Here is a 19,176-nt window from a genome sequence, read left to right on the forward strand (position 1 = left end):
GTTATATGTCAACCAATAAGGAGGCTGTTGATGGAACCGTTGATAGAGTTTCTGTTGTTCTATGCCTTCATGAGTTGCTTGCTACACTGCACCTCCAGTAATGCCTGTCTAACTAGCTAGGGTGAGAGACTGAATTCATAATCGTTCCACTCTACTATTCTGAACATGTCATAATAGGCAAACATGTGACACGTTGCTATTTTCACTATTTGAGGGAGTATATCGGGTTACAGTGGTTAACCACATGAAACCCAGCGTCATACAGTACATTTGGCGAAAATAGCAGATCTATAATCTCACACCACGACACATTGTGAGCTTGTACTGTAGCGGTTTTCAACAAAGAGATTGTGTGTACGGAAAGAAAAGAAGGCCAAGTACAGCCCCCTGGGGGACCTTGGTCAACAAAGTACATAGGGTTTAAGTTAAAGGACAACTTTAGTTTTTTTCTCTTCTTTTCTTTTTTTTCTTCTTTTTCTTGTTCTTTCATTTAATTTTTCTTACATATCTACTGTGTTCTATTCGTCTGTCATTCAATGTTATATGAGATACTTTAATGGTTTCCTGTGTAAATAAGCTTAGTCTTTTCATGGATCTCCTTTTAGTAGACCTTGTACCAGTGAACTGTACCGTCATGAAACTGTACCTTTTCCTATGCAAACTTCTAATAAAGTCTTCAATCAATCAATCAATTAATCAATCAATCAAAACAACAAGGGTTCATATTTTAGAGAAATAGAAAAGTTCATATTTTAGAGAAAAGAAAAGATCAGTGTTAAAATGTTTTCATTTACTTCTTTCTATCGTTTTAGTGATTTTAACGATTTTGATTTGCATGCATGCCCTGTCTTTTTAGGCACAATAAGCCCATTCCCAAGATGCACCGCAATCTTTCATGGGCAGATGTGACTTATGGGGGCTGGTGTAAATATTAACAAAGAAATTGCCGGCATATTGTGTCTAAAAAGTCATATTTAGCCACTTGTACGCATGCCCCCACCCACTGAAATCAAAATACTAAAATCGCTAAAACAATAGAAAGCAGTAAATGAAAACATTTTAACACTCATCTTTTCTTTTCTCTAATTACAATCTAAAATATGAACCCTTGTTGTAAAAAAACAAAAACAAAGTTGTCCTTTAAGTGGTTAATGTAGTTATGTAGTAGTTAAGTTAAGTGGTTAATCATATAATGTAGTGCACTGTATGTCTTCAGTGTAGATATAAGGTTACCCTGAGGTTAGGCGGGTTATTGGTAAATATTGACCAGGCCAATAATGTGATATGATGAAAAATGTTATCAATGGTTGAATGAGGAATGATGACAAGTTGATATACAAATACAAAATGAGGCTAATAAAAAGAGAGTTTGCTTCTGCCAGGTGCATTCTTTCATGATGAACGCATACTGTTGTTGAAAATCTTGAAATTGAACTTGCACTAAATCTGAGAAAAATGTGGAATCAAAAATTATTAAATATACATTTAAAAAATATATTATATAATTTGGGGATCGACATCTTTTAGCCTACTGACAACTCACACAAGAGATTTTATCCATGTAGTAGTTCGCAACAATAGCCCTAGAAACCAGCACCTATAAATCTTACAATCCATTAATCGTGCACATCTGTACAGTACTTCTAAAACACAGAGGTTTTTAACTATCTTCATAAGATCCTTAGTATCCTTAGTGTGATCCATAGAATGAGGATAATGATGTCATTTGAGAGTGCTGAATTCTAGTGATGGGAGACCTAAACAACGGAAACCTTTGTCTGTTGTGTCCCTTGTTTTTGTTAGCCCTCCACTTAACATATTACATCTAATCCCAGATTTACTTTACCAATAAATATCAGCCGCTTTCAATCTAATCCCCGGTTTACTTTACCAATAGCCATCTGTAGAAGGTATATACCATATACCTGGCTTCCACAGATGATTCATCTAATGAGACTCGTAGGTCAATCCAGTAAATGTTGGGGGATAAGCCGGTCACCATTTATCAAATGCTGCCATTTCACCATATCAGAGTCCATATCTAAAGAGAAAGAGGAGGTTTTGAGCCATGGAGATCTTGTTTCTTGTCAACATGAAACACTACATTATTTTACTGGTTATTCCATCATCTTTGGTGTGATAATAAAAATAAATAATGTCTATTTTTGGATGTACCTGTCTTAGTAAGACTTAATTTCACAGAACCCAGGCTACAGGGAATGTGTGCCACACTGGGGGACCTCTTTGAGTCAGCACCTTACCACCTGCAGGTAGATCACATATTATTTTCCAGCACCAGTACAAGTGTGAGAAGATGTAGATCCAAACCTGAGATGAAAATGCATGTTTTTTTTTTTGTCATACCTAAATTTGCCTTTAGCCTTTATGTAGTTCTTTATTTTTAATAATATTTTTTTTGTATTTCATTTTTTCCATTTCCCAAATAATTATTAAAAATAAATGAAAAAAGTTATCGAAAAACACGGCCTGCTCACGTATTAGGAGGGTAGTATGAGTCACCACACACACACACACACACACACACACACACACACACACACACACACACACACACACACACACACACACACACACACACACACACACACACACACACACACACACACACACACACACACACACACACACACACACACACAGTCTTTGACCCAGGATGATGCAGCTGAGTGAAATCAGTGTTGGGCAGCACAAACGAGACAGATTGTGTGTGTGCGTGCGTGCGTGCGTGCCTGCGTGCCTGCGTGCGTGTGTGCCGTTACAGGTAAGAGTAACAGGCTAGAGTTACAGCGTGACACAATTGCTGCAGGTTGCGCAACAAGGCCTGACACCCAGAACTCACCTAAGCCCTGCTCCCTTATGCTAGGGTGGGATAGCTAAGGAAGTAGGACAGAGTAAAGCAACTTGCAGTGGGCCTGGTCTTCAAGATACGTCAGAAAACAGAGATACCCATGTACCTATCAGGCTACTTCAAACATAAAAGACATACTCAGGCACAATACCAGTAGGAGCTCCACTGGTTTCGGCAAAAAAATGGGGTCAAATTCGTTCTACTGCTATGCCGCCAGAATGTGGAATGCCCAACCAAGGCACAAAAAAGTGTGGTCCCTCACCGGAAATGACTCCCTACAAGATGTCACATAAATGTAAAAATAGGATCATCTCCTCTTTCTTCCCCATCAGCTCAGAGAATCATCATTATACATTATATCACTCACGGGCAATAAAGATAAAATAAAAGAATGCTATCAGCAGTAAGAGCTGGCAGCCGACACTGCGCTAAAAGTGCCTGAGCGCCTTCTTGCGCTGGGCAGTAGATATGACCCTGAGTGTAAAAATGGACCTCCTGGACACCTGTGATCGGATTTAAACCAACCAAATGATAGTCACAATGTTGAAGTGTTTCACATGAAAGCAGTGCAGTGGTTAAAGTTTTGTCCCAGGACTTACAGGCGCAACAGGCGTAAACAAGATAGATAGATACCTTTATTATCCCAAGGGGGAAAATCAGTTGCCCAGAGGCAGCACAGCAGTATAAGGCTATTTGCAAAGTTACAGAGAAGTATGAAAAAGAAAAAAGAAAAAAACAAGAACAGGTGAGTTAGGGCCTTGGTTTGATGCCTGTGGATCTCCATATATGGGCATAAGTGGGTACCCTAACATTCTCATTTTCAGCCTGGGATTTATTATGACATCAGAAATCTCCATGTATGAGCATAAAAGGTTATCTTCTTTTTTTGGGAATGACCATATAATGGACTTTTATACCCTGAGAAATCTCGTAGCTTGTCTGACTGTCAGTACAGGAAGTGATGTCACGTGACATCCTTTTTATGCCCACATATGAGTCATTCTGTACCACATCACTGTGACTCACTGACATCACACTGACATCACTTCCTGTACAGACAGACAGTCAGACAGACAGACAAGCTACGAGGTTTTTCAGGGTATAGAGCGTCGCAGCGGAAGTGGATTCCTGGGGTCACTTAATATTCCTCATTCATTTTCGCCACAGACTTTTACAAATATATTTATAACAATTATGTTAAGCCTCGAACCAAGCCATCCAGGATGGAGGTGAATCATGATCATATAACCTTTGATCCTATGTGAAAACATATTTTAATATTACATTATTTGATATACTACATTTAATAACCAGCCTTTGTTTAGCGATTTTCAAAATGTTCTTTTCATAGAAAAAAAAGGTTATATGGTCATGATTCACCTCCATCCTGGATGGCTTGGTTCGAGGCTTAACATAATTGTTATAAATATTTTTGTAAAAGTCTATGGCGAAAATGAATGGGGAATATTAAGTGACCCCAGGAATCCACTTCCGCTGCGATGCTCTATAATGCGACCTTCGGTCGCAACAATAATAATAATGATTCATTCAATTCAGAGAGAAAATATACAAGGTTACAGTATAAAGGTAGAGAGATATTGCTCCTGGATGGTTAAACATTTTTCTAACAAACAATGGAATGGCAGGGCATTATATCCCAGCATGACATCAGATGTTACAAATCATTGCGTCAGTGTTCAAGCGTCAATATGGTCGCTGGTCCTTGAACACAGACAAGACAACAAAGTAGATAATCGTACAATAACAGTTGAGTGGGTCGTCTCTGAGTGTATCGTGGGTTGTCAGGTTGGAGGTTTTTTATCAGCAAAACTTTCTGCTGTACTTTCAGCTATCTTTCTGTGTCACAGTTTTTTATTAGACATGGCAAAGGTCATCTCTTCAATATCTTAACCAACCCATTTAGGCCTAGAATTATTGAATGCTTTAACCAGTGAAAAATAGCAGATATACAAGCTCACAGCGTGGCACTGCGAGCTTGTAGATCTGCTATTTTTGAAAAAAAGTTGTGAAAATGTGTGCAAATCTTTGAATATATGTATTTTCAAAGCGAACGTTTGTAACTCAAATTTTGCTTCTGGGTGGTCCCTGGAACTAAATATTTTGAGATGGGGGTCCGTGGCCAAATAAATATAATTATGGGGGTCCTTCACATGAAAAGGTTTGAGAACCACTGACATAGTAGTCTCTCAAGAACAGACTAACTGAGCTCCATTTAAGTGAAAAGGACCTTTTCTTTGACGATGGCTAGCCAGATTGCTGACGTAGAAACATAGGTTTTTCAAAAAGTCTTAGAAGGATTCAAAAGACACTTATAGAATCGGGTCAAAATTCTAATGTACAATGATTTTTCAAAAATAGCAGATCTACAAGCTCGCAGCGTGGCACCGATAGTTAAAGCATAAAATAATGATAATAATGTGTACCCGTTCTAAATGGGTTATTAAGGCTACGGCAACATTAATTTGACACTATACAAAATGGTACACAAATCAGTACTAATGATTATAAAATAGATCTAACATGCCCGTTTTGGTCTAATAGCTCATGCAATCAAAATGAGTTTTCTTTGGATTATTACACAACACGCCCATTTCCATCTGTGACCAAACTTTGCTGGACCACAATAAGCTACCTGGACCGGCAGAGACCTGTGCTCCGAGGAGCACTTTTTCTAGTATATTTTCATTACAGTACATGTACACCCATGAGGTTGTCATGCATGCACCAGCTGAAGCTCACATGTTATCATTTTCAAAAGCTAGTCTAAAATACAAATACAAATACAATACAAAAGGCAGTATTTTTTTCAATAATACTTTAGTAATATTTTAACTCACAAAATGTCTTTAACCCATTTAGAACGGGTACACATTATTGTGTATTATTATTTCATGCTTTAACTATTGAAAAATAGCAGATATACAAGCTCACAGCGCGGCACTCGGTGCGAGCTTGTAAATCTGCTATTTTTGAAAAATTGTGAAAATTTGAATTTTGACCCGATTCTTTAAGTGTCTTTTGAATCCTTCTAAGATTTTTTGAAAAACCTATGTTTCTATGTCAGCAATCTGGCCAGCCATCGTCAAAGAAAAGGTCCTTTTCACTTAAATGGAGCTCAGTTAGTCTGTTCTTGAGAGACTACTATGTCAGTGGTTCTCAAACCTTTTCATGTGAAGGACCCCAAAAATTATATTTATTTGGCCACGGACCCCCCATCTCAAAATATTTAGTTCCAGGGACGACCCAGAAGCAAAATTTGAGTTACAAACGTTCGCTTTGAAAATACATATATTCAAAGATATGCACACATTTTCACGACTTTTTCAAAAATAGCAGATCTACAAGCTTGCAGCGCGGCACTCGGTGCCGCGATGTGAGCTTGTATATCTGCTATTTTTCACTGGTTAAAGCATTCAATAATTCTAGGCATGCTTTTTCTTTTCTTTTCTTCATTTTTTAGGATAGCCTACAGTAAGTCTGTCTGATATGCTTTTGCATTGCTCCCCTTGACTCCTGTCTGCAGCCCAGGGCACGGTCTAGTGTCTAATGGTCTGTTCTTTAGTGTATAGTGTATACTGTAAAATACAATTGCATGCAATTTGCATGTTATAGCATCCCTTAGAGCATCTTTAGTGACTAATAAAAGGTATTTATCTCAAAGAAGCACACCTTTCTAAAGTGTGTAATGAATTAATAATCAATTAACAATGTCCATTTGTTAGTGGCAATTCTTTTAAAAACATGGTTTGCTTTCAGCAAGTAGACTATTATCTCACATACTATAGCAGTAGTAGAAGAACACTGTTAGATATGACTTTGTTCTTCCACACAGATCTTGCCACATGAAATACACCAAAGCATGCTAAGCATCCTGGCTGCTATTATTTTGTCTACAGTTTTAAAGGCCAATTTTCTTATTGCCATTTAAAGGGGGTGGGACACCGGCCGAAATGTAACATTATGATACAGTAGGTCACGTGGTCTTTCTTCAAACGGTCTGAAAAGGAGGCGGGGCCGTATCAGTTATTAGTGAATGTATACTTCGTCCGTCGTGCGGTGCCGCGCACAACGTGATGTGTTGTTGTTAGCTGGTAGCGCCGCACCGCACGGCTATTTTCAAGAGCTATTGTGTGTGTGTGTGTACACAAACACGCACGCACGCACGCACACACACACACACACACACACACACACACACACACACACACACACACACACACACACACACACACACACACACACACACACACACACACACACACACACACACACACACACACACACACACACACACACACACACACACACACACACACACACACACACACACACACACACACACACACACACACACAGGCTACCACAGACTTCAGTCCTCCGGAGCTCCGGTGAAGCACTGGAGCACTTTTTAGCAGAGATGGCAGCTAAAAAGTGGTCCGGAGCTCCGGTGAAGCACTGGAGCACTTTTTAGCAGAGATGGCTGCTAAAAAGTGGTCTGTGCTGCGGAGGATCGAGGAGAACGTTGGACCCTCGTTCTAATCTCTGACACCTTTTTGTTAGAAGACTTGTACCCTGTACGCGGTTAGGGGGATTCTATAGCAGATTATATCAAATTTTTACCCCTAGAACTGCTTGTTTTAAAATTCGTTTTATGAATTGTCGCATTTTCTCCTCGCACAGTTCTGTTGGGGTTGTTTCACTAGATAATACTCAGCACTCAACTCCGCCCCCTCCCGTCATATTACCCAATCAAATTAATTTAATTCAGTTACTGTACAGAAAGTACTACTTTCAGTACAGTAACTACAATAAATTAATTTGATTGGGTAATTTAACATGGGGGTACATGACATCATTAAAAAATTGGCTAATTTGATAGCCATAATTAGCTGTTTTGGCCGTGTCACGCCCACTTTAATAAAGCTAAAAATGTAAATGTAAGTGTATTACTGTAGTGCTAGCAGCCTGGTTTACTACCATAATATGTGGCTGCGAACTGCATAAGTTATAGTATGTAATTGACAAAATATATGTGATCCAACAAAGTAACTGCTGGGGTTTTATCATTTATTTTCATTAGTGTGGTTGCCCCGCAGGGCAACACACTACTGTTCTTGGCGTTTTTACTCATCATTTGATGCAACTTTTCTCTCTAAATTATTATTATATTATTATTAGTGTGCAAGGACTGACAGATCTCCATATATGGCCATATCAGTTGATCTCATCCATCTAGAGATCAACTGATATGGCCATATATGGATATATGGATTATATATTATTATATATACAATATACAGTACGTATGTGTGTGTGTCAGTGTGTGTGTGTGTGTGTGTGTGTGTGTGTGTGTGTGTGTGTGTGTGTGTGTGTGTGTGTGTGTGCGTGCATGCGTGCGTGCGTGCGTGCGTGCGTGTATTTATAGTTTTGTTTTGTTTGTTTCATTTTCTCCTTTCCTTTCAATTAATTCTTCCCCTTGTGGGGGCCACATCCTTTGACAACCACTGAACTAAACCATTGTCTTTGTATCCTGGATGTTAAACATGGAGGGGTCAAACTGCTGCCCTTTGTAGGGTGAACCTTCAGCATCCCAGCCCTTCTTCAGCATCTCATGCACGTTCATCTCGTGGCTCTGTGGCTTGCCCTGCATCTTCTGGTGGTTGTCAAATCGAAGTTTGTCCAGAGTAGCGCGCTCCTCTTCATCAACAATCGTCTCCAGGGGGCGCTCACATTGAATCTTGTTCAAATCAATTTCCGGTTCTCCTTCCAGTACAGCTTTCCACCAGATCTCTCTGGCACTTACTGAGAGACAGAAGAACGCAGCGTCCCGGTTCAAGGCTCCACATTGAGTCTTCGGTGTTAATTTTGTTGGTCAACTCTCCCTCCATCATTACCTTCTCTTGTGCTCCATCCCTCAAACAGACACGCACACTGTTGCTCTGCAGGCTGACCGCCACCTGGGAGCCCCTGACAACCGTGTTAGGGACTTTTACACGAACGTCCACATCTGCGTAGTCTTGGGACCAGCTGTACTTGTCCCTCGCAGCACCATTGTAACTTTCTGGATTGGACTGAAATTGCTGCTGACCCACCGTCTTGGTTGCAGTTGTCTGTTCTCCATGGGGCGGCCGGTCAGGACCGCTGCTGTCGGGGAGCAGGGGCCCGCGGGCTGGATATGCCATGGCGCCTGACGTAGAGATGGTCTCTGTCTGGACATCCATGGCATTCTGTTCCACGGCAGTCCGCTGCTGGGCACACTCCACCTCAAGCTCTTCTACTGCTGCCGGGGGAGCAGCCCTGGTGCTTTCCTCTCTCAGACGCCTGTCTCTGTCCTGCTCCGCCATCCGCTCAAATAACCTGAACGTTCTCAGGACCATCTCCTCTGCCACACCAGCACGGAACCCCACTCGGTCGCTGGGACTTGACGACAGGCGGTAGAAGTCTGTCTGGCGATAAAGGAACCCAAAGTAGATCTGTAGAAATTCTTCTACGTTTCCCACATTCTGCAAGATGCCAAACAAGGCGTTGTCGTACATTTCGGTCAACTCCAGTGGGGATGCCATTGAAAAGTTAATCTAGTTGTAAAAAGTAATCAAAGAAAGGGTTGACTGGTAGGCAGGTTGACTGCTTTATCTGTGGAGAGTGTATGTCACTGAGAGTCCTTTTATAGCGATTGAAATCATGATGAGGTCACGATGAGTCATCTATGCCCAAATATAGATTTCTAGGTCAGATGGCCCATGGAGTTTGTGATGTCAGACCTGGCAAACCAATATAAACAAACCTGATGTCAGACCCGAAGTATCCTTTTATACCCACATATGGAGATACAGAGATCTCCATATATGGGCATCTTAGAAAGCCCATATATGGGCATATACTGAAGACATCAGGGATATCCATATATGGGCATAAAAGGGACAAGGGCTTACAGTTAAGAGATCTCCATATATGGGCATATAAGAAAGCCCATATATGGGCATATACTGATGACATCAAGAATATCCATATATGGGCATAAAAGGGACAAGGACTTACAGTTAAGAGATCTCCATATATGGGCATAAAGGGACAAGGTCTGTTACAGTAGATACAGAGATGTCCATATATGGGCATAAATGAACAAGCACTGACAGACACTGAGATCTCCATATAGCCTATGGTAATATAAGGGACGAGGACAAAATGCGTAGCATTGTGAGCTTGTAGACCTATTTTCTAAATATTGTTGTACATTAAAAACTTGAAATGGGTCGTTCTGCATAGTGAGTACTTTTTTGGTATTTTAAGTACATTTTGATGCCAATACTTTTGTACTTTAAAGCCCTTTGCACACAGGCGTGTTTATCCGCGCGGATAAAACTGACAATTTCATTTTTTTTAAAGAAAACAATGATTCTCTACGACCTCATGCACACCGGATCCGAATTAGCTGTGCGACGAGTGGCTGCGGCTGTGCATTTTTTTCTCGATCGAACCCAGTTCGATTTGTGCGTCTTATCGCATGCGGTAAAAAAACTCATCACTCCTTTTATGACTCCTTTTGGGATCTGCAGTGCCAATTCCGCACAGCATTGCACACCAAATCCAATGCGTTTTATTCATGCAGCAAATGAAAAAAACGCAACTGTCCTGTGTGCAAAGGGCTTTACTCAAGTACATTTTGACAATGCCACAACAATGTTTACAATGTTTTTGCAGTATTGATACTTTAACTTTTTCCACCACTGGCTAAAAAAAAAAAAAAAAAAAAAATCCTCTTCTCTTCTCAGACCTGTTCATTCCACAAGAGACACAGCACTGCGCACGGCTGAACAGCCGAATGGGAGCCTATGGAGATTACACGCTTCCTGATGATGGCGGCTGAGTTCCTGGACGTAATTGGCATCGCATGTGTTAAATGTGTGTGTGCGAGGGGCCGTATATGGGCACAAAAGGGAGCATGCCCATATATGGCCAGATACTGATGGCATCAGGGATCTCCATATAGGAGCAAAAAAGGGTAAAAGGGACAAGGACTGAGAGATACAGAAATGTCCATATTTGGGCTGAGTGATGATACTGTAGTTACAGTATATAAAGGGTCGCAGTCACCCCATGAGTTCAGATGCAAGAAGTGTTACCCAGGATTAGGGCCGTCACGATATGACATTTTACATGACGATTAATTGTCACTCAAATAATTGGCGATTAACGATTTAATTGTGTTTTTGTCGTTGATAATTACATTTCTGTTTGGCTTTTAGGTTTTGAAGTTGTACATGGTAGATATGACACATAACCTAAATATACAAAGAAATTACTGACATATTTGACAACTTACTACTTAAAAAATAACTTTGATAGTGGAAATAGCCGATCTGCAAGCTCACAACGCGTCGCGATGCGACGCGTTGTGAGCTTGTAGATCGGCTATTTCCACTATCTCTGAAATTTTTCAACATTCACGATTATGGCGATTATGACAAAATAATTGCGATAATGTCAAATAATCACGATTAGACGATTATGTAATAATTGTGACAGCCCTACCCAGGATCCACCACATATGCTCTGATACCTGACAGCGTGTTGCAGGTCGTGTCCCGATCCCGACGACCTTTGCTGCGTGTCACTCCTCGTCTCCCTCCCTGTTTCCTGTCATTCTACTGTCCTATAAATAAAGGCAGAAAAGCCCCAAAACATCTTAGGAAAAAAAAACAACAACCTGGGAATAGAAATCAGAGATGAATGGATTTTTCTAAGATCGGATAACCTTATAGCCATAAAGTATAACGCTCTTAGAGGACTTTTATTTTGTAGACATTTTCACTCTACAAGAGTTATAATGACTAGAGGGGCAGGTCTGCTGGACAGCCCGTTTAAGCCCCGCCCTTACTGCTCCAAACATGAGTAATCTATCCATCAGGAAGCTGTCCGGAATGTGTCAGTCCATATTTTTCAATAAAGAAGTGCTTTACTCAAGCTTGTCGACACATTCGTCACTATACTGTATATGAGCGAATAGGGGAAGGGGATCACGTGATATGTGCGGCCAATTCGGCCATGTTCACCGAACATTGTGGTAAACGAGGAATAACAATGAGCCTGCAAAATAGGGTCCTATATCTTACCGCTTCAATGTTTTGACTCTGATTTTCCATCTTTCTCAACTCAAAATAAATATTTTAAAAACATATTTGTGCTTGAGTTCATATATTTAGTTAGTTAATTATATTTGAATCCAAAAATTATTAGCATGTGAGATTTCACGTTACCGTAAATTGTATTTTGGTTCAATTCGTCCCCAACCGTTCATTCATTAGCCTGAAACTTTAACTTTAAAACGAGAACAGGCTCAAGAACAGAAACCGAATCTAACAAAATAATGTTTTGTCCTCACTCCTTTTGTGTGCAGGATGCAGACAATGAGTAGCTGGCCATACGAGTACAGAGGACGAAGACATTGCTGTGGCTCCATTTACTCTTTACTAAAGTCAGAGGTGTGTCTATAGGGAAAACATGTGTTGAATTTCACTGACTCAAACATAATTTCATAAGCCATCACTTGACTACAATACTTGCAGACTTTGCCCAATTCTTATAAAGGCAAGTTTGAAGTTGTCCTGTTTTCCCCCCTGATTCCATCAAAGTGATAACAAACAGTCTTGGCAACCTGTCCACCCTTGTCAAACCCCATGTCAAAAACCTTGGTGTGATATTAGATTCTGCCTTTACGTTTGACAAGCAAATAAATGCAGTAGTGAGAGCTCCATACTACTGCCAAAATCAAGCCACTTCTCTCTTTCAAAGATCTTGACAAAGTCATCCACCCCCTTATATCCTCAGTGTTGGACTACTGCAACTCCCTGTATACTGGGATTAGTCAGTCCCGTCAGCAACTGGTCCAGAAGGCCACAGCCAGGCAGGTACCTGGCAGGTACACTACTCATTAAGAGGGACCATATTACCCCTACTACCCCTACTCCAGCCTCTCTCCAACGCCTTCCACTATGGTTTAGAATGTATTTTACTTGCATTGTAACCTCTGTAATGTTGTTTACATGTACAGTAGGCTTATATCAATCTACTGTAAAGGGCTCTCCATTAGGGCATTAACGAAAAAGTCGACAAGTCAACTCAGTCGACTTCATTACACAAGTCGACTCCCACCAGAGAAAGTCAAAAGTCGAAGTTGAAAAAAAAAAACTTTCTATTGTGAAAATAGCCGATCTACATGCATGTAGATCGGCTACAATTTCTGCCTCTATATATTTGACAATTTGAACAATGTTTAATTTGTCATTTTAGAGGAAAAAGTCCTTAAATTGGCACTTTAGAAAATGTAAAAAACAGTAATGTAAAAAAAGAAAAAACATACCCTCTATACTTTATGTTGGTTTGTTTACAGTTGAGTGAGAAAACAATGTTTCACATTAAGTTAATCATCTGGGGATCCCCCAAAACCCAAAATAATTGGAGGGTCGTGTGTGATGTGATGACATCATCAAACGATAAAGTCGACTTCAACTCAACTTTTTACTGAGTCGAGTCGACTTGCAAAGATCACAAGTCGTTAATGCCCTACTCTCCATAGATAGCATGTCCAGCAATGATTGCTTCTCACCAACTCAAAAGCGAGCCAAATGATGTTCAAACTGTCCTAACGAAACTATCTATCGTCACATGATACCATCAAATAGGCACTTGACATTGCAACTAGATACACAGTATATACAGTACACAGACATCTTTTCATATCTAACATATAATTTTCGGAATGTCTGAGTGTCTGAGTGTCTGTCACAGCGTTTCTCCTCAATGGCTGGAGCAATTGATGTGAAATCGCATCACCATAAGCATATGAACACACCTGACATAACTGTGAAGCCCGTTTGTCACTTTCACAAATCATATGCTGTATATTAGCATTTTTATGGTGTATCTACTATCTATTCTGCATCTAGCATGAGGCATATCTATTCTGCATCTAGCATGGGGCAACATGTTTACACGTGTGTGTGTGTGTGTGTGTGTGTGTGTGTGTGTGTGTGTGTGTGTGTGTGTGTGTGTGTGTGTAGGCGGGTGGGGGGGGGGGGGGGGGGGGTACACAGTATCTCTGTAGCCTTTAAACGAAACGGGTATTTCTTACATTGATGCTCCTACATATTATCATGCAAGCACCAGAAAGTGACTTTCCATCCATCATATACTGTGTGCACAGTGCACACCCCATAACCCACACACTGCACATCATTTCGGAGCTCATATCTTTGAACAGGTAAGGACTAGTCATTATAATAGTAACACTAATACCTAAGACTAATACCTAAGAAAGTATCACTATTTGTTCCCCTTTTTTTCCCCCTTCTTATGTTCTTGAGGGCACCTGTTGAGGTGTACCAGGTACAATATGAAAAGAGTGTGCACCGTTTGGCTGCCAGGTTCAACAACTTGTTTACTCAAAACAATGGTGTGTAGCAGGCTTTGGTTAGGTTTTCTCTAATTTGGTAGGTGTATTCAGAGGTATTAACTCAATGTGAAAATTATCCTTCACCTTAATTGTTTGCCTTCATCTTGAAATGCTAGTCAAACGCTGGATACCCTTTCAGTCAATTTTACAGCAAAGGCAGTGACTGAAACGTGTATTTTGTAGCACTGAACTGTATTTAAACTGATTTCATCAGGCTCCCAAAATTATTTGAAAAGAACACAACATGGTGTTCAACGCAGCACTGTTTACGTTTTAAGTGAGCATTTTTGCTAAGTTTTGTCAAGACTGATTGAACTGGGTGAATGCCAATCATTCATAAACTGGATGCCATGCATGCCTGTTGACGCCATGTTGATTTGCATGGACACTCTGTCAACCCCAAGCCTAGTATGAACTAGCAACAGCCTAACACTCTAGCAAATAGTGCTGTAGGTTATTGCTCACCCTAACAGCGACTCAAAATACCCAGAGCTTGATCTCTCTGCACTGCACTCTCTGCACTGCAGAGAATCCAGGAATTGTACCTCTTTAGTTTACTTTTGCAACTCTGCAGTGCCAGTTATTTCATACATTTACTCTACATAAAACCTTGGCGAGACACACCACAGGATTCACTGACCACTTCCAGGGTTAAACATCTTGCTCAATTAGCAAGAAGGAAAACCTTCCAGTTATAAGCCCACTTCTCAAAAATGTAAGCTAACAATGCATACATGTATTACATAACGTATAATAATTTGCTGCGGGTGGACCTAGCCAACCTCATATCTTTTGAAATATATTATATATAGCATGATATATATTTTTTTATCATACCATAATTGTTTGAATCACACTACATGCATGTCCTTTGTCTTCCTTAGTAAAAAGAGTGCCACTTATGTTGCTCCACAAGGTAAAATGCACAATGGGCACATTTGCTTGAAATACGGCGCTATCATTTTCAGAGATGGCGGCGGGATCATAATATTCAAATCCGTATTTAACCTTTCAAGGCAGGAGGATTATGCAGCAAAGTCTCCATTCCAAGCAGTTTCCTCGCCCCTGCTCCCCGACCATAATAATGATCATTATCGCTATTGTATGAAAAGAGGATTATCATATCGTCCCATAAAACCCAGGAACACCCCGACCATTATGAAGTAATTTCACTCTCATCAGGCCTGCATCAGTGGACCAGTGGTGATCATGACAGTCTGCCGAGCTGTCACAGGTGAGCACAGCGGGTCCCCATCACTCTCTGAGATGGCAGAGAGCTATGCCAGAAGAGACTGGAGGAAGGATCAAGGCACCGACTGCCTTCCTTTAGAAAATGTTGTAAAAAAAATGTAAAAGGAAAGAGAATACAGGGTTCCCACACATTTTTACCAAGGAATTTCCAAAACTTTTCCAAAACTTTTCCAGAATATTTAACCCAATTTCCAAGACTATATTATAACAATAATTCCGCTCAATAACAAGTCGGTCGCGTACTCTTATACGCAATGCCTAAAGGCAGGTAGTGTATGCCAGTGGTTCTCAACCTTTTCAGGCCGTGACCTCAGGAATAATCATATTTTAACTGGGGACCCCGGCACCCTGACGAGCACTAAGTTAAGGAATTTTGTATAACACGGTTCTATTGTGAAAATAGCCGATCTACATGCTCACAACGCCTCGCAACTTGTGAGCATGTAGATCTGCTATTTTCACAATTTCTGCCTCTAATATTTGACAATTTGGCCAATGTTTAATTTGTCATTTCAGAGGTATTAACAAAATCAATAACCAAAGACAATGCATAGCTATTTTTTCCAGGACCTTCCAGGACCCTTGATCAATTACAAAACTTTTCCAGTACTGGAAAAATATTTTTCTAATTTCAAAATATTTCCAGGAATTTCATGACCGTGGGAACCCGAGAATAGGAAGCTGAAATCAGCGTCAAACAAAAACATGGCACTGAGTGTCATGTACGTATATTTTATTTTATGTAATTACTTGTATTTTAGGATGATCAAAGAAAATGGACATACTATCAAAGGATTGGTTTCTAAAGCCCGGCCATTGTCGGTCCAGACGATATATCAGCAATTATTTGACTTTTTGACCATCTGCAATTATGTAGCCGATGTGTCGATACCTGATCATCATGTTCCAACTTTTAACCGGTTTCTACATGGCATGCCTACATTAGACAAGTCTTAATAAGCAAAGTTCTACAAAGGTTTTCAAAATTAGCACATCTAAAGCCCAAAAGGTGTTGAATGTGGCATTGTGAGCTTGTAGATTGTAGCTTGTAGATTAAAAAAAACTTTGAATAGAGTGGTTAAAGTATGTCTTTGTTTGTTCTGAGTTAGTTAAATGTTCTCAAATCATTTAAGTTTAAAAAATGTATTAGAGGATTTTGCATGGTCTGCTAAAATATAGCTCAAAATATCGGTAATCGATGGTCTTGTAATCAGCATTGGAGACAAATCTGTCTCTAGTTATCTAGTGTTTTCTGTCTGAATCTTGGCTGAGGTTAACTTGTTTCTATTCTATTTATGAGATTAAGAACCTTGTACTAAAGAGAGGCGGAGCTAAAGTGGTGTGGCAGGTAAAGTGGTGTGGCAGGTAAAGAGTGTAGCGTACAGTAGTTGTACAGGTACATTTCACTAACTCCAAGCTAGTCCTCCTGTGGGAATCACACACAATCACTTGGCCATCAAGGTATTTAGTGTATTATACATATACAATTATTTTGCATATGGATGCAATACATTTTATCAAAGGGACACTAGCACCATATGGTGGATATTACAAACACTGCACTACTGCTAAGCCACTGCTGATGAAAGCCACACACGCCAGCCACAAACATACAGCCCTATTCAAAGGCTGCTTTATTTTGCCTTTGTCTAATTATTTACTTTTGGGTGGATGCTGTCATTGTGAAACTCAATAGCGAGGTCATTCCTGTCTACTCCGCGGAACCTCTGCGTTTCTGCGTCTCTGTACTGTACGTACAGTCTTAAACATATGGACTCTTTTAATTAAATCATACTGTACCTTGACTCAGTCCTTCTCAGTCTTACTGACAGCAAGGTCATTAAACTATTAACGGGAGTCACAGGGAAAATTGTTGCGAGCAGATTGAGGCAGGAGAGGTTAATTAAATGGCCATTGCTTCTCCTTACCTCAAGCAAAGCAGTATTCTTCTACCCCAGGCGTGCCAGTGTTAGGGAATGTGGTTTCTTTTTTTTTCATACAACACAAAATGTGGTAGATTTTTTTTTCTTCTGTAGACAGACAAGGAATATGGTTCATGAGTGGTGGAAATACCTTTCTCTCACAATGCTGTGACCCCCACACGTGAACCCTGCAATGCAGTCAAACTAAGGAAACAGGGAAGCAGGGAGATACCACCTGTGTCTGGTTTGGCTATGAGGACAAATCCTTTTATAGACTTTCTAAAACATCTACACGTGTTACTGAATATCTCTCTTTTATTTGTTATGAATCAGATAAGATGAATGGGAATGTCATATTCAGTGACCTAACAGAATTCTGAAATAAACTAGACGGAGCAAATTAGGACAATTTGCAGCAGAATTTTGGTATGTCATTATGTCCATTTAATTAAACCCAACACAAAAAACCAAGGCTACTATACCGTTGCTTGTAATATACTAGAAAAGTGCGTCCTTCAGCCGTTTACCCCTGTCTTACCCCTGTCTCTAATAGACCCCCAGGTGGTTATAATATGCAAATATGTCTTCCCTGTGTATTTTTGGTTTCTTCCTGCAAGCTAAAAGCCTCCGAGTCAAAAGGCCTGATCAAAAAACACTGATTTAATGACATCATAAAATCATCCCCTCCCCTTTTACCATACACCCAGCACTGTGGGTGTGGCCAACTTCAGCTGGGTTAAATCCCACCTGACAACCTGGCATACTTAATGAACTGGTGGGTTCATTAGGTGGGGTTGGACGAAAGGGCCTTTCTGTGTGGAGTTGGGTAGCCTCGCAAAAAACACGCAGTAATCCTGGTCTCTATACTGCCTCCCCCTGGCCAGCCGGGGCGCCTGATGGAGGGGAAAGGAACTGGTTGGAATAACGAGCTCCTTCCACGCGCTACGTCCAGCCGGGGAAACTCCCCCACTGTCAGGTGAAAAGAAGCAACTTGGACTCCTCATGCAAGGAAGCATGAGGTCAGTCTGTTACTCTCCCCAGATTGGCAGAGGGAGTGTAACGCCAAGGATCACATTAGACACCGGGTGAAAAAAATGGGTTACAAAAATACTGGGATAATTTTTTTTAAATAAAACAATGCAAATAATCGGTATCGAATCGTTTTGCAATGCAAATAATTGATAGTATGGAAACTAAATATTTGTGCGTTGTATTTATCAATTTTAAGAGGGAAAATGAAAAAGAGGGGTCTAATTACTTTTCCATTCCATATAGCTACTCTTGGTCTTTCGATAAATGTGTGTTCATGTCAAGGTGCGGGTTTGTCCATATGTGTTACTTGTAATATAATGTCCATATTTGCTAAAGAATCACAGTGTTTACTTATTTATATCCATAATAATAGATTTTACCTTAAAAACCCTGCGCTATTGACACGTTTCACACAGATGTAATGTCTTTGCTAAATAGTTAACTTACTATATCGATTTTAAATCATTGAATCGAATCGTATCGCCATGAATGAACCAATATCGTCCATGTATCGTGATGCATATCGTATCGTTGTTATAATGTATCGTTACTATAATGTATCGTTACACCCCTAATACCTGATCATCATGTTTTTTTGTTGTTGTTTTTTTTTTTTTGGGGGGGGGGGG

At 40.2% G+C, this 19,176-nt stretch overlaps 1 long non-coding RNA gene and 1 pseudogene across 2 annotated transcripts in view; both read right to left on the bottom strand.

Moving 5' to 3' along the window:
- LOC308291844 overlaps positions 1 to 19,176 on the bottom strand; it is a 174,381-nt gene that overhangs the window by 109,378 nt on the left and 45,827 nt on the right. The window lies entirely within an intron of this gene.
- Positions 8,400 to 9,426, bottom strand: LOC308298405 (nudC domain-containing protein 3-like; annotated as a pseudogene). The gene has a single exon. The product of its transcript is annotated as a nudC domain-containing protein 3-like (transcript).

The sequence above is a fragment of the Nannobrachium achirus genome (assembly GCF_963921795.1).
Source record: "Nannobrachium achirus genome assembly, chromosome: 1".
Classification (NCBI taxonomy): domain Eukaryota; kingdom Metazoa; phylum Chordata; class Actinopteri; order Myctophiformes; family Myctophidae; genus Nannobrachium; species Nannobrachium achirus.